The 17,558-nt window shown below is 46.7% G+C and overlaps 1 protein-coding gene across 2 annotated transcripts in view; it reads left to right on the plus strand.

Moving 5' to 3' along the window:
• The window catches only part of LOC126457257 (zinc finger protein 395), a 528,326-nt gene that overhangs the window by 253,851 nt on the left and 256,917 nt on the right, over positions 1 to 17,558 (plus strand). The window lies entirely within an intron of this gene.

The following is a 17,558-nucleotide window of genomic DNA, read 5'->3' on the forward strand; positions in this document are numbered from 1 at the left end:
ATCGGCTGCGGTACATCGTTTTGCGAAATATCGGTGTGTGTATCAACGGATTCGTTGACCAATAATCATCGATCCTTGCTTTTTTTACAGTTCCCATAAGGATATGAAACCCAAACCATTTTCTAGGTTCGGGTCCCGTAACGTTGACAAATTTGGCATTTTTTTAATCCACTTTCCCTCTAACGCAATTCTGACTGTAGAACTTGTTGGTTTCGTTGCAAGTATATTCAAATAGATCGTTCCTAATATACAATTCTACGATATCCTCGACGCTCTGTGTATCTTTGGGAAATATGCTTGGACCTGGAGATCCTTCAAATTTATTATTGGTCCTCGGTAAATCAAAGTCTGACCACTGTGCACTGTCTTCTCCGTCTGATTCAAAATGGTTCAAATGGCTCTGAGGTCATCAGTCCCCTAAAACTTAGAACTACTTGAACCTAACTAACCTAAGGACATCACACACATCCCTACCCGAGGCAGGATTCGAACCTGCGACCGTAGCGATCGCGCGGCTCCAGACTGAAGCGCCGAGAACCGCTCGGCCACACGTCCGTCTCGTCTGATTCAGCCAAATCAGTTGGCAACCGTAGCGTTCGCCGAATTCTTCTTGGACGTATTTCACTATCTTCCGACGATTCTGCTTCACTTTCTTTTTTATATATATATCCAATGTCTTCTTCCCAATCGGCCAAGTCGTCCGGAACGTCAGACAAGGAAATTTAAAAACTCAGTTTGCAGAGCAGTTCCGGAAAAAGTAACACACACAGTAAACGCTAGTACCACCAAACGAATCAAAAGCCGACTCACGCCAGAACTTATCGATAGTGAAAATTACTGGACAACAGGTAAGGTAGTATTAACTATGTCCTTGTCTTCTTGACAAGGGAGACAGCACAATTCCACGCAGAATTTAAGAAAAAATTCTACCTCTGTTCACAAGTTTACTTGCTAATTTAATGCCAACTGCTTCCTTAATAACAGTATCCCAATAGCTGAAAGTGCATGCCAGAACCCCGGTGTTGTTATTTTCCTTGGGAAGAATGATCATTAATATCGGTATGTACACTCCAAAATTGCTTTAATTTCAAAAAATGGTTCAAATGGCTCTGAGCACTATGGGACTCAACTGCTGAGGTCATTAGTCCCCTAGAACTTAGAACTAGTTAAACCTAACTAACCTAAGGACATCACAAACATCCATGCCCGAGGCAGGATTCGAACCTGCGACCGTAGCGGTCTTGCGGTTCCAGACTGCAGCGCCTTTAACCGCACGGCCACTTCGGCCGGCCGCTTTAATTTCACCACCATCACAGAATTAGGATTTTTTTTTGGGGGGGGGGGGAGAGAGAATGTTTCTCGTGTCGCATTATAGCGAAAATATTTAAATGCCCACATAGAAAGAAGACTTTTCTGTCATACTCGGCGCAGGTGGAACACTTTTTATGATAACTCGCACTAGCAGTGATGCGCAGACTGGTGGATGAAACAGGCAGTCCCTGTGGTCGATGAGGCGGAGTACATGAAGTGAACGACTAGCCTGGAGCGAAGTCCAGAGCGTAGCCAAAGTCGTTGTAAGCCGTGCGCAAACAGTCCAGGCAGCGATCCGAATCGACAAACGTAAACACGGGCAAGGCAGTCGCTCTACTATCAATGGAGGGACTCGCGGTATTTACGGACTCTGTCGCGTCAGTGGAAGCGCATATGTGCCATACTGGAGGCAAGCTGCCGCCGTGGTATGAAGCCTTATTATCTCTGCTCTTTCCTGCGTATCGATACTCGGGCTGGATGGGGAAGCCGAATCACTGTGCATTGAATAGACCAGACAAAGCAGAACAGATGCTACAGTTCGTGAGGACACAGAATACTTTTACCATTCCGTGTGTTTCCCAACGCGGCTACCCTATGATCACTCCCGTTATTCCTCAAGTGTGATGGCGTCCATACGTTTACTGTCCAGAGCGACACCTTCCAGCAGCTTTAGAAACAAAAATTCGAGGAAACTGTTATCAGGGAGGGAAGAAAGAGGTTTCAATCAATCATTCATGGACAGTGCCGTCTGTGACCGTGTGTATTCATTAGAACTATTGTTGAACAAGACCCTGCTTTCTCTGACGGGGGAAGTTCCTAGAAGGTCACTTCGAACAAGTAACGAACTAACTGTAGGATTCAGAAGGATATTGATTGAATAGACGCAGTTTTTGACGTCACTAAATTTGAAGAAATTTTCGCTTCGTGTTTCTGTCATCATCCTGTTGCGGTATACGTTATCCCAGCACTGTTCTTCTTCTTCTTGTTCTTCTTCACTTCTCGTACTAAGCCTTTTCCTGGTACTGCGTCTATCCCTTCTTTTTGTTCCTAGACGTCTTCGGACTACCGGATTAGAATTTGTGAAAGCAGTCTGCTGCTGTCCATTTTTGTGACACGTTCACTCCAGTTTCTTCTGTTGTCTTCAATTTTGTTTCTCACGTTAATATGTTTAATTCCTTCCTAACGCGGCTCTTTCTTAATCTGTCTACAATAGTACAGCTTTTGCTAGCCGTACTAAATCTCAAGTCAGCTGCGTGGATCTTACTTCGTCGTCTGTAAGCCACCCACTACTCAGTTCCTTAGAGTAGGGTGGGGACGGTCATTACTTAGTAATTTTTTGTGTCTTGTTTCTGTTTATCGTTCCACATATGTTTCGATATTTTGCTTTGAGTATCAGTGTCAATTCCCCCTTTTCCTGTTCTAGCCACGTGCGGTTCGCGGGAAAAACGATTTCTGGTAAACCTCCGTGTGGGGTCGAATCCCTCTGATTTTATCTTTACGGTCTTTTCGCGAAATATACATATGAGGAAGCAGTATGTTGGTTGACTCTTTTAGGAATGTACGCTCTAGCAACTCTAACAGTAGACCATAGTGTGATGCAAAACGCCTCTTTCATCGTCTGCCTCTGGAGTTGGCTGAGCATCCCTGTGACGGTTTCGCGCTTACTAAATGAACCAGTATCGAGAAGTGCTGCTTTTCTTTGGATCTTCTCTATTTCTTGGATCTATCATAACTATTCCGCGACTGGGTTCCCATACCTACTGATGTGTGGTGACGTGGAATTATTTAGACAGTCATCTCTGTATTTAATGAATTTGATTGGAATCCTAGTGCACCCACGGTCCGAGTCACCTAATAACTTTTCTGTGGCGCGTTTAACAGCAGCGTCTTCTCGCTGATCCAGAACTGATTCAGTAGGGGCGGGAATAATACGAGACGGCAAGAAATCAGCCGAGTGCCGCTATCGCGGGTCCATAGTGGGAGGTGGGAGGTGTTGCCTATGCAAGACGCGCGCTTCATAACGAGGCTAACGGTCGCGGAGACTTCCCGTTTCGATTACGCTCGCTCCGTCTCAGCTGGGCGGGCAACTGGTGCGCCGCGCCGCGCCGCGCCGCGCCCCCAGCACGTGCCGCCGGCCGCTGCCGCTGTTCCTCACGCACTGCTCTCCCGATGTCGGCGCATTGTGCTCTGCCTAACAGCACCGGGCTTTCCACTCTGTTTACCTCCGCCCCGATTCCGCGTATTTGTGTTCTTTCTCGGCCGACTATTGTAGCGGCTGTCGCGGGCAGAACGCGAGTGCATTCGGTGCGTCATCTGTGTAACTGCCCCATCCGGTAGCCTCTGGAGATGTGTACAGTCGCTTCTTATTAGCGCTACTACTCTGCTTCCTGCCCCATCTGTGCTCAGCTCGCGTGTTCGGCTCGGAGCTGACTTTCTCTGCTCACTCCTTCTTTGTCCAATAGTTCCGCCACGTAGGAGACCAGTGTACCGTGTTTCTGTCCCTCCTAAATTACTGGGCCGATTTCAACCATACTTGGTGTGCGTATCCGTTGCTGTTAGGCAACAATCGCTGTAGGGGTAATAACCACCTGCCTATCATACGAGGGTAATCCCAAAAGTAAGGTCTCCTTTTTTTTAATAAGTACATAGACCCGTTTATTTCAACGATGATTTACGTCAGTTTACAGCTTGAACATTTAGCTATTTTTCGACATAATCACCATTTCTGTCGATGCATTTATGTAGACGCTGTGGTAGTTTTTGTATGCCCGTGTCATACCAGCTCGCCGCCATGCTGTTCGTCATGAATTTCGGGCCGACCAGCTGCAAACTCTCTACACCACTTAAGAATATTTTTGACATCAGTGCACGACTCACCATACACATCAGTCAATTGGCGGTGAATTTCAATCTGCGCAGTGCTCTTCACGATCATCCAGGCCGCCATGCGCTGTTGCCATTTTTCAGGGTGCACTCAGCCTCGTGATACCAATTGAGGAGCTACTCGACCGAATAGTAGCATAACGACCGAGAGAGCGGTGTGCTGGCCCCACGTCCCTCCTATCCGCATCCTCCACTGAGGATGACACGGCGGTCGGATGGTCCCGGGAGGCCACTCGTGGCCTGAAGACGGAGTGCAGTGCCCTTTGCGTTCAAAATCCGAATAACTGCGCGCAATTCGCACTTGGTGGTAACGTCCAACGGGAGCTCCATTCTCAACGGCTGCCAAGGCAAGACTGAGCGCCTCAGCACGGCGTGCGCATGTTTACACACAGTGCGTGAAGCACTCTTCATAACAGTGTGACCAACTGCCACGCAAACAGAGTTCTGTACTGATAAAAAAAATAGGAGAGCTTACTTTTGGGATTACCCTCTTACTTCAGGAGATATGACATCATAAACAATGAGATGAGTGAAAAACTGCAGCATTGTACATGACTTTTAAGTTCATTACTTTTTTACTGCTAACTCTGTTAGCAACATATTTCGCAGACAGTATCCACATATGCCGCTGAATGTACCTACACAACTGTGTCATTGTACGAAACTTAGTTCACGAGGTATGGCATCTTAAACACTGAGATGTGTGAAGAAATTCCGTATCAAACATGAAGTTTCTTAAGACATTTAGTCTTTACTACTAAGACACTCCTCTAGTCGACTCAACTTAAGGAAATCCCTCGCAACGCTTTTGACAGCTTTCAAGAGTGACGCGCAAACGGCTATAGCCGGAAACAATAACCGTCTATATAGTTCTGGAGAGGCGTTGCCGTACAGTCGTTAATAAAATCGCGTTGTAGACACACGACGCAGCTGCGCTCAGCGCACAGAAAGTGTCTGGGATATTATACTACAAAGCAGATCTCACTTTCTGTTTCCGTTTCTAATAGAAAACTGGGAAACTTATTACCCGGGCAATGCTAGGTTTGTCTGCTAGCTTATGGATATTCTTTACCCGCCCAGATAACTCGTCGCTTCCGATATTCGGGGAGGCGCGCCGGCCGCGATCGAATCAGCCCGGCGGATTAACGGCGAGGGGCATTGTTCCGTCCAGCCTGGATGTAGATTTTTTGTCGATTTACCACATTCGACTTGGTGAACAGCTGCCTGATACCCACGTCCTGAGTCAGTAACACTATTTCCAAGCATTTTGAAAACGTTATCACACCTGCACGTGGATAACTCTAAACGTAAACAAATGGGGTGGTGACTGGAAGGGCATCCGGCCACCCTCTACCACTAACACAGCCAAATCCAGATTAACACACCGGCCCCCGGCAGATACGGGATAACCACAAGAAGAGAGAGAAGACGAAGAAGGTACAGATATGTTATGATTTGCACGTTTTCGCAGGGAATATTTTATTCTTAGCATCAAGATACAATGGCAGTTTGTACGACGACCTCGGACAATAGTGTCAGAATAGCTGTTTCTTTTTCGTTGCTGTAGCGTCATTCAAGATGACCTCTTTACTACACCCTATCGAGTTCTAAGATTCACTAATCCATTCATTATATTAGATTGCCCTGTAATCATGCTTACATGCCGCATTTACGTATCGTACATTACACTACATTCTTTCCTTCTTGAGCATATCTCCACTAAATTGGTTTCTATTTTCGACGATGAATCTTCCACATGAATAAGCTTACTAATTCCTCAATATAACCTTTGCACACACGTATTTCGTACTATGAAAAAGGCTGCAACGTCATTTACGATCATTTTTTTAAACATCAACAGCTGAACAGACTGGCAAAATAATCTAATTCAAACTACGAAATTAATATTTTCCCTCCACTGAAAATAAATCTTCTGCACTGGCGGCCATTGTGGCCGAGCTGTTCTAGGCGCTTCAGTTCGTAACCGCGCTGCTGCTACGGTCGCAGGTTCGAATCCTGCCTCGGGCATGGATGCGGGTGATGTCCTTAGGTTAGTTAGGCTAAGTAGTTCTAAGCTCTAGGGGACTGATGACCTCAGATGTTAAGTCCCATAGTGATCAGAGCCAATTGAACCATAAACACGCAGAGTACGACGCTGCGGTCGGCAACGCCTCTATAAGACAAGTGTCTGGCGCAGTTGTTAGATTGGTTACTGCTGCTAAAATGGCAGGTTATGAAGATTTAAGTGAATCTGAACGCGGTGTCTTAGTCGGCGCACGAGCGATGGGACACAGTATCTTCGAGGTAGCGATGAAGTGGGGATTTTCCTTACGACCATTTCACTAGTGTACCGTGAATATAAAGAATCCGCAAACACATCAAATCTTCGATATCGCTGCGGCCGGGAAAAGATTCTGCAAGAACGGGACCCACGACGATTGAAGAGAATCGTTCAACGACACGGAAGTGCAGCCCTTCCGCAAAATGCTGAAATTTCAATGCTGGGCCGTCAACAAGACTCAGCGAGCGAACCATTCAACGAAACATCATCAACATGGCCTTCCAGAGCCGAAGGCCCACTCGTGTACCCTTGATAACTGCACGACCCAAAGCTTTACGCCTCGCCTGAGCCCGCCAACACCGACATTGGACTGTTGATGTCTGGAAACATGTTGCTGCTCATGTAATTCTTCATGGTATTTGTTATTTTACTATTACATAGTCGTATTAGTAGTCGCAGGAAACGAGAACAAAAGGGCGAAATCTTCTCGTGGTCGCTTGCCGTCTGACCGGGAAGGTGATGGTCTGCTCCGAACGAAGTGTATGAGCCCGCGTTGCTCTGTCAACGTAAAAAATAAATATTTTGTAGTTACTTCACAAATCATAATGTAGGAAAATTCGCTTATCATCTTTTAAAATAAATATTTACATTACATTTGCTCAGGCCGAAGTTTGAAGAGGTGTGCGTTTTCAGAAAAATCAAATGTTTGTGAAATCTTATGGGACGTAACTGCTAAGGTCATCAGTCCCTAAGCTTACACAGTACTTAACCTAAATTATCCTAAGGACAGACACACACCCATGCCCTAGGGAGGACTCGAACCTCTGCCGGGACCAGCCGCACAGTCCAAGTCTGCAGCGCCTAAGACCGCTCGGCTAATCCCGCGCGGTGTGTGTTTTCATTTTGCCAGCTTCGTACGCCACTGCGGCATTCAGCGTGGAATGTAGGAGAAAAACTGGTGCACCAGTGTTACCAGTAGCGTCAAACTATTCTGAAAGCAGCAGGATTGCATTTGTGAAGAAAGTCAAAGTATCACTTGACTGGCAAACGAAATAAATCTGCAGGTGCTGACAAAACTATCTCACAAGTGTCACGAGAATCCATCATCATCCCAGATTCGCTCAGCACACTTGTGGGATGGTCGGAGCCGGAGGCGAAGTAACCGGTTCAGAGACGGGGAGTAGCAACAGAGGTCGGGGTCGGGCCGGTTTGCTGGCGGTGTGAGTGCGGGCGTCCCTGCTGCCGGGTCCGTCACAGTGGTGTACGTGCCAGCACGCAACTCGGCCGCGAAGCGCGCCTGTCGCAACAGACAGGCAGCTTTTGAGCAGTTTCGTTTGGACCTACAGCTAGTGTTGGACTTCTTTTGTGCGTCTAAGTGATGAAGTAAACGAGTAGCTTGAATGGGATGACACAACTAGGCGCTGCTCACTTCAGATGTTTACATCTAAGTGGCTACCTTCCTTCTATCAATTTTGTGGCCAAACGAGACAACTCGGCGATTAAATACTGCACATATATTCCGCAGAAACGTTTATTGAAATTCGGCTGCTTCTGTGAGGAAATTAATCATTCCAAGAAACTGTATTTTAAATTAGTGATTAATAAAGTACTACTACCTACGAATATTGCACATTCTCATGTGCATAGCAACACACCATAATGAAATGAAGATCAAAGTTCGAAACTTTATACAACTGCACCGCATCTATAGATGTAGTGTTTTCTCAAAAACAATGATTCCGGATAACAGAAGTGGATAATTATATCATTCTCGAGCGGATAGGCACTTGGTGCAGGGAGTGACAACTGACCCTTAACATAGAAAAATGTAATGTATTGCGAATACATAGAAAGAAGGATCCTTTATTGTATGATTATATGATAGGGGAACAAACACTGGTAGTAGTTACTTCTGTAAAATATCTGGGAGTATGCGTACGGAACGATTTGAAGTGGAACGATCGTATAAAATTAATTGTTGGTAAGGCGGGTACCAGGTTGAGATTCATTGGGAGAGTCCTTAGAAAATGTAGTCCATCAACAAAGCAGGTGGCTTACAAAACACTCGTTCGACCTATACTTGAATATTGCTCATCGGTGTGGGATCCGTACCAGGTCGGGTTGACGGAGGAGAAGGAGAAGATCCAAAGAAGAGCAGCGCGTTTCGTCACAGGGTTATTTGGTAAGCGTGATAGCGTTACGAAGGTGTTTAGCAAAATCAAGTGGCAGACTGCAAGAGAGGCGCTCTGCATCGCGGTGTAGCTTGCTGTCCAGGTTTCGGGAGGGTGCATTTCTGGATGAGGTATCGAATATATTGCTTCGCCCTACTTATACCTCCCGAGGTGATCACGAATGTAAAATTAGAGAGATTCGAGCGCGCACTGAGGCTTCCCGGCAGTCGTTCTTCCCGCGAACCATACGCGACTAGAACAGGAAGGGGAGACAGTGACAGTGGCACGTAAAGTGCCCTCCGCCACACACCGTTGGGTGGCTTGCGGAGTATAAATGTAGATGTAGAAGTGTGCACGATCTAAAATCGTATAAATTAGACCCTGCAGATTTGCGATCGTGCCATAGACAGTAACACTTGGTGCGCAATTTCTACACGGTCAAGTCACCTTAATGTGACCACCGCCTATGTTCGACGTCAACGTGCAATAACCAGTCACAGATGGCAGCACCAGTAGTGGAGTGTACATAAAGGGTGTCAGGGGGACGCGGAAAACAGTCCAGGCGTTGCCGTAATGCGGAAACGGAGAGATTTACCTTACGTCCAAAAGGATATGATTAGTGGCATTCGGGCCAAGGATGGAGGCATTTCCGAAACGGCTAAGTTTTTTAACTGTTGGCGTGCCGCTGTGCTTTGCATGGTAAAATCGCGCAACCCAAAACCGGCCCCGAGGCAAATGTACACCATGGCCCACGGATGATAGGGGTGTACGGGAGAATAGACGGGCAACTGTTGAGCAACCAACCGCCCCGATGAACCAAGGGGCTATCATCAGTGTCTGCTCAACGGCCGTTCAACGAACTTTGCTGCTTTTGCAGCAGGCACGTGTTTCGTGCACCCATGCTGACAGCTGTTCATCAGCGAGGATAGCTGGGATTTGAACGCCAAAACCGCAACTGAACGTCTATTGAGCTGCGACAGGTGACCTTTCCAGATGATTCACGTTTTGTGGTCCGTCGGACGGCCGTTGACGTGTGCGGCATGAAACGTCTGAAAGTAAACACAATTTTTGGAAGCGTCCAGGCCGGAGGGTATCCGCTGGATGATCTCCTCATTCCGCAAGGCACAACGGATCAACGCATGTATGCATCTATCCTAGGGGACATGCAGTCTATTTTTACTCAGCATGGTGGCATCTGCCAGCTGAACAGTAGAACGTGTCTCAAAGTTCGCTGTGTACGGATGAGTTCGTCGTAATTCGCTGACCACAGAAATCCCGGATTTAATACCAGCCGAGAATCTGTGAAACCACCTCCATAAGGCTGTTCGCGCCGTGGATGCTCAGTCAAGAAACCTAGCGCATCTGGCCAGGCACTGCAGTCGGCGCGGCCCCGCATACTTGTCAATACCTTTCAGAATGTCCTTGACCCTCTACTTGCACGTTTCGCAGCGATCCGCACTGCAAATGTGGTTATGCAGGGTTTCGACACGTGGTCACATTAATGTGACTGGACAGTTTCTTTGACGAGGATGGTATACTAGCATTCACATCCGTTGTAGGGAGTCACTGTTTTTGGGAAAACACTACAGCCAGTGTAATGATATAGATTATTATATGTTGACGTTCCTTTATTTAAGGTGTTTTGTTATGCTCTTTAGAGCGAGCAACTCTCGTAACTAGTCGTGTTCAATAAAGTACTAAATTACTACCTGGTGGAATGACATTTTTATTCCGATTTATCGAGTTTGTGGTTCCCACCGTGGAGTAGGAGTAATCGATCAGCTCCTCCTACGTTGATTTAGTCTCTCCGGGGACTTTCTTCAATAACAGCGAGAAAATACCCAGTCATTCGCTTCTAAGTTAAAATTAAAGGTCAACAAGGAAAGAGAACTTTAACAACGTTGGTCCCTTCCTCGTTCTATAAGATTAGATATACAACAACGTGATCGCTGTCGTTTTAATGTTGTGCTATTTAATTACAACGTTCCCGGTATATGTTAAACAGAAAGAATTAAGATAACAGTATGTACAGACAAGCGAATGCGTCGTACGAACTATTCTTTGGGCGTAAATAAACACCACTGTAAGAGAATGAGCTCACAGGAAAACTGTAATAGAACAACTAGCGTAGTTTACCGGAGAAGCTGTGAGAAACTCCCAAATATTCCTTGTTTAAAATGGAGAGTGGCAGTCATCTCTAACGTATAATTCGTTCTAAATACAGTGTATAAAGACGTAGACTGGTTTTCTACGTTGTCAGGTATTAACACTCCACCGCAACGAGGTAACGTGGTCTGAGGCGTCTTGACACGGTTCGCGCGGCTCCCCCTGTCGGAGGTTCGAGTCCTCCCTCGGGCATTGGCGTGTGTGTGTCGTCCTTAGCGTAAGTTAGGTTAAGTTAGATTAATTAGTGTGTAAGCCTAGGGACCGATGACCTCAGCGGTTTGGTCCCATAGTCGTTACCACAAATTTCCAAATTTTCCACCGCAACGAGCATTGACTGCTATAGAAGCAAATCAAAGGTAGCATGTCTCGTGTCAGTGGCTGTCAAATGTTGGCGTGTTGTTTGAAAGTTAAATCTACCAGAGACGATAAACACGCTAAGCACAACGCTGTGCTACTACTGAAACAGAGATTTTAAGATTCTGTTGTTAGCCAACCAGGTGGTCTGCCTCTTTGCTGTTATACTACGTGTACCTCCTGTAAAATCGTAATTGGTCTGAGAATAGTTTATGCAAGTTGGTCTGCCAGTGGGATACAGTTTTCCTGACAATGGACAGATGACAGCCGTGAGCAACTTGCGTTCCTAGTGAGTCAATTCTACATCTACATTTATACTCCGCAAGCCACCCAACGGTGTGTGGCGGAGGGCACTTTACGTGCCACTGTCATTACCTCCTTTTCCATGGTAAATCGCCTACAAACCACATTCAAGTCGGTCGGTATAGCAAACCAACGACCGCGCGGATTAGATTCGGATCCGGCTCACTTCACTGTCTCTCCAGCTAGCGCACTATGCGTTTGTTTTACAATCAGTTCAACCCTCTCCCTTTTAAATAATCCAAGGAAAATCACAAAAATTGTAGAACAACTCGGATTCCACTTCTGCATGAAAGGAATTACCTCTTATCACTGCGCTTAGCTATCAATTAATCACGTAAAACCTTCTCGAGCACACTCTTAGGAGGTTGCACGATCTCCTCGACATCCTACCTTTGTTTGTTAAGTTCTTTGTTCTCTTTATCGTCTGTCCTCACCTAATTATCTGTCCCAACTTTATCTTAGGTGACCAGATTCTACTTTTCAACTTATCTCTTATTCTACAACAATGTGGACTTATCTTCACAAACACACTGTCTCACTGACACAATAATTTTTTTTGTTCAACGAGAGATCTCTGTATGCAGTTTCGTCGCCGACCATCTTACAGTGTGGTAACGTACATCTACATCTATATTTATACTCTGCAAGCCAGCCAACGGTGTTTGGCGGAGGGCACTTTACCTGCCACTGTCATTACCTCCCTTTCCTGTTCCAGTCGCGTATGGTTCGCGGGAAGAACGACTGCCGGAAAGCCTCAGTGCGCGCTCGAATCTCTCTAATTTTATATTAGTGATCTCCTCGGGAGGTATAAGTAGGGGGAAGCAACATATTCGATACCTCGTCCAGAAACGCACCCGCTCGAAACCTGGTGAGCAAGCTACACCGCGATGCAGAGCGCCTCTTGCAGAGTCTGCCACTTGAGTTTGCTAAACACCTCTGTAACGCTATCACGCTTACCAAATAACCCTGTGACGAAACGCGCCGCTCTTCTTTGGATCTTCTCTATCTCCTCCGTCAACCCGATCTGCTACGGATCCCACACTGATGAGCAATACTCAAGTATAGGTCGAACGAGTATTTTGTAAGCCACCTCCTTTGTTGATGGACTACATTTTCTAAGGACTCTCCCAATGAATCTCACCCTGGCACCCGCCTTACCAACAATTAATTTTATATGATCGTTCTACTTCAAATCGTTCCGTACGCATACTCACAGATATCTTACAGAAGTAACTACTACCAGTGTTTGTTCCGCTATCATATAATGATACAATAAAGGATCCTTCTTTCTATGTATTCGCAATACATTACATTTGTCTATGTTAAAGGTCAGTTGTCACTCCCTGCACCAAGTGCCTATCCGCTGCAGACCTTCCTGCATTTCGCTACAATTTTCTAATGCTGCAACTTCTCTGTATACTACAGCATCATCCGCGAAAAGCCGCATGGGACACTATCTCCTAGGTCATTTATACACTCCTGGAAATTGAAATAAGAACACCGTGAGTTCATTGTCCCAGGAAGGGGAAACTTTATTGACATATTCCTGGGGTCAGATACATCACATGATCACACTGACAGAACCACAGGCACATAGACACAGGCAACAGAGCATGCACAATGTCGGCACTAGTACAGTGTATATCCACCTTTCGCAGCAATGCAGGCTGCTATTCTCCCATGGAGACGATCGTAGAGATGCTGGATGTAGTCCTGTGGAACGGCTTGCCATGCCATTTCCACCTGGCGCCTCAGTTGGACCAGCGTTCGTGCTGGACGTGCAGACCGCGCGAGACGACGCTTCATCCAGTCCCAAACAAGCTCAATGTGGGACAGATCCGGAGATCTTGCTGGCCAGGGTAGTTGACTTACACCTTCTAGAGCACGTTGGGTGGCACGGGATACATGCGGACGTGCATTGTCCTGTTGGAACAGCAAGTTCCCTTGCCGGTCTAGGAATGGTAGAAAGATGGGTTCGATGACGGTTTGGATGTACCGTGCACTATTCAGTGTCCCCTCGACGATCACCAGTGGTGTACGGCCAGTGTAGGAGATCGCTCCCCACACCATGATGGCGGGTGTTGGCCCTGTGTGCCTCGGTCGTATGCAGTCCTGATTGTGGTGCTCACCTGCACGGCGCCAAACACGCATACGACCATCATTGGCACCAAGGCAGAAGCGACTCTCATCGCTGAAGACGACACGTCTCCATTCGTCCCTCCATTCACGCCTGTCGCGACACCACTGGAGGCGGGCTGCACGATGTTGGGGCGTGAGCGGAAGACGGCCTAACGGTGTGCGGGACCGTAGCCCAGCTTCATGGAGACGGTTGCGAATGGTCCTCGCCGATACCCCAGGAGCAACAGTGTCCCTAATTTGCTGGGAAGTGGCGGTGCGGTCCCCTACGGCACTGCGTAGGATCCTACGGTCTTGGCGTGCATCCGTGCGTCGCTGCGGTCCGGTCCCAGGTCGACGGGCACGTGCACCTTCCGCCGACCACTGGCGATAACATCGATGTACTGTGGAGAACTCACGCCCCACGTGTTGAGCAATTCGGCAGTACGTCCACCCGGCCTCCCGCATGCCCACTATACGCCCTCGCTCAAAGTCCGTCAACTGCACATACGGTTCACGTCCACGCTGTCGCGGCATGCTACCAGTGTTAAAGACTGCGATGGAGCTCCGTATGCCACGGCAAACTGGCCGACACTGACGGCGGCGGTGCACAAATGCTGCGCAGCTAGCGCCATTCGACGGCCAACACCGCGATTCCTGGTGTGTCCGCTGTGCCGTGCGTGTGATCATTGCTTGTACAGCCCTCTCGGAGTGTCCGGAGCAAGTATGGTGGGTCTGACACACCGGTGTCAATGTGTTCTTTTTTCCATTTCTAGGAGTGTATATATTGTGAAAAGCAATGGTGCCATAACACTCCCCTGTGGCACACCAGAGGTTACTTTAACGTCTGTACACGTCTCTCCATTGAGAACAACATGCTGTGTTCTGTTTGCTAAAAGGTCTTCAATCTAGCTACACATCTGGTCTGATATTCCGAAGGCCCGTAGTTTATCAGGCAACAGGGTAATGGAAAGATGAGTGTGGCCCCAGGTACTGTAACGGAGTCAGCGACAGGTGACGCAAGGGCTTGCGACACGCTAGCGGCTAGCGGCTAGCGGCCGGCACGTCGAGCCGCGGCGACCTTCCGCCGGAAGACGGCCAGCTGAGGCACGGCTTTCGCCAGCAAGTGGGCCAATGCCGGCGCGTGGCACCCGGCCATTCCCACGGACGCGCCACCGCACATTGCGTGCCCACCGCCGGCCGCTTCACAATTGTCCCGTGTACCATGTCCCTCGGCCGTATTCAGCCATTGGCGTTACGTGCAGACCAGATCCGCGATTGGACTCAGGCTGTCCTTGCAGACAGAACTCAACACGTCGTTCCCAATGGAACAAAATTGACAAATATAAAGGTAATTTCACGACTAATGCTGGGAAATCTGAGTGGTATGTTACTACTTACAGTGACTCTGAGACTATTCGCAGATAATTCAGTTGTCTGAAGGATGCTAGCAACTTCAAAAGACGGCAGCGAATTGCAGGAATACCTGCAGAGGACGTATGATTGGTGCACGGATTGACAGTTGACCCTGAACGTAAATTAATGGTAACAAATTGTGCATCCGTAGGAGAAGCAAAAAGTCCACTACTGTACAATTACACTGTTGCTGTGGTCTTCAGTCCAGAGACTGGTTTGATGCAGCTCTCCATGCTACTCTATCCTGTGCAAGCTTCTTCTGTATTCATCTCTTGGTTTCCCTCTACGATTTTTACCCTCTACGCTGCCCTCCAATACTAAATTGGTGATCCCTTGATGCCTCAGAATATGCCCTACCAAGCGATCCCTTCTTCTAGCCAAATTGTGCCAGAAATTTCTCTTCTCCCCAATTCTATTCAATACCTCCTCATTAGTTATGTGATCTACCCTTCTAATCCTCAGCATTCTTCTGTAGCACCACATTCTATTCTCTTCTTGTCCAAACTATTTATCGTCCATGTTTCACGTCCATACATGGCTACACTCCATACAAATACCTTCAGAAACAACTTCCTGACACTTAAATCTATACTCGATGTTAACAAATTTCTCTTCTTCAGAAACGCTTTCCTTGTCATTGCCAGTCTAAATTTTATATCCTCTCTACTTCGACCATCATCAGTTATTTTGCTCCCCAAATAGCAAAACTTATTTACTAATTTAAGCCTCTCATTTCCTAATCTAATTCCCGCAGCATCACCCGATTTAATTCGACTACATTCCATTATCCTCGTTTTGTTTCTGTTGATGTTCATATTATATCCTCCTTTCACTGTCCATTCCGTTCAGCTGCTCTTCCAAGTGCTTTGCTGTCTCTGACAGAATTACAATGTCATCGGCGAACCTCAATGTTTTTATTTCTTCTCCATGGATTTTAATTCCTATGCCGAATTTTTCTTTTGTTTCCTTCACTGCTTGCTCAATATACAGATTGAATAACATCGGGGATAGGCTACAACCCTGTCTCACTCCCTTCCCAACCACTGCTACCCTTTCATACCCCTCGACTCATAACTGCCATCTGGTTTCTGTACAAATTGTAAATAGCCTTTCGCTCCCTGTATTTTACCCCTGCCACCTTCAGAATCTGAAAGAGAGTATTCCAGTCAGCATTGTCAAAAGCTTTCTCTAAGTCTACAAATGCTAGAAACGTAGGTTTGCCTTTCCTTAATCTATTTTCTGAGATAAGTGGTAGGGTCAGTATTGCCTCACGTGTTCCAGCATTTCTACGGAATCCAAACTGATCTTCCGCGAGGTCGGCTTCAACCAATTTTTCCATTCGTCTGTAAAGAATTCGTGTTAGTATTTTGCAGCCGTGGCTTATTAAACTGATAGTTCTGTAATTTTCACATCTGTCAACACCTGCTTTCTTTGGGATTGGAATTATTATATTCTTCTTGAAGTCTGACAGTTACACTATTGGAGAAAAATTGCTGGAAAAGTAACACCGAAAAAAACCTAGGAGTGACCATCAGGTGCGTTCTATAGTGCGTTAACCATAAACACAAATTGAAGGAAAGCAGATCCCAGGCTGAAATTCGTCTGAAAAACCGTAAGGAAATATAATTGATCCACGAAAGAAGTGGCTTAAAAAACACTTGTAAGACCTATTCGCCTAATCAGTCTGGGCTGGTTGGATTAATAGGAGAGGAGAGTCTTTCGTCATGGGATCGTTTAGTCGGAGAGAGACCTTTTCGTAGATGCTCAACAAACTTAAGTGGCAGATGCTGCAAGACAGGCTTTGTGCATCAGAGAAAGGTTTACTTCTGAAATTTCGAGAGCGTACGTTCAGAGAAGTATCGAGCAAAGTATTGTTTCGTGTCACGTACGCCTTGCGAAACGACCACAAAGAGAAAGTCATGTAAATTAGAGCTGATACGAAAGTCTGCCGACAATCCTCCTTCCCATGCGCTATTGGCGAATGAAATAGGAAAGGCGGGAAAACATATTGCTTTCAGAATTACGTTCGGCCACACACCGCGAGGTGGCTTGCGGAGTACAGGTTTTTCTAATCCCCGTCCGGCCATGCAGATTTAGGTTTTCCACGATTTTCGCAAACCGCTTCAGATGAAGCCCGGGAATGGCTCCACTGCAAGGGTGCGGCCCATTTCCTTTCCTATCCTTTCTCCAATCTGTGGTTGTTCTCCGTCTCTAAAGAAACTCTACTAAATACTAAATCCTAATCTTCCTTCCATTCGTGTTCTGCACCTCGGGGCTCGAATCCCTATCCAACCATTGTGATGAACGTCACCGCTGAATTTTCTTAATCAGTTAAGATCTCGATCATTTTCTCATCCTAGCCCAGTCTGATCTTGTGTTCCATTTTTAATGACTTCTGATTCTAATAACCTGGTACCCCACAGTAATTTAGACCCTGAACGCTCTTCCTCCTTTTCATCTTGCCGACTTACATAGCGACCATTGGTTTTTCGTTCCACTAGTTGCAACAGGGCACTATTTAACTCATTTGTTTCTGAATTAAAAACTACATCGCTGAC

The sequence above is a fragment of the Schistocerca serialis genome, chromosome 2 (assembly GCF_023864345.2).
Source record: "Schistocerca serialis cubense isolate TAMUIC-IGC-003099 chromosome 2, iqSchSeri2.2, whole genome shotgun sequence".
Lineage (NCBI taxonomy): Eukaryota > Metazoa > Arthropoda > Insecta > Orthoptera > Acrididae > Schistocerca > Schistocerca serialis.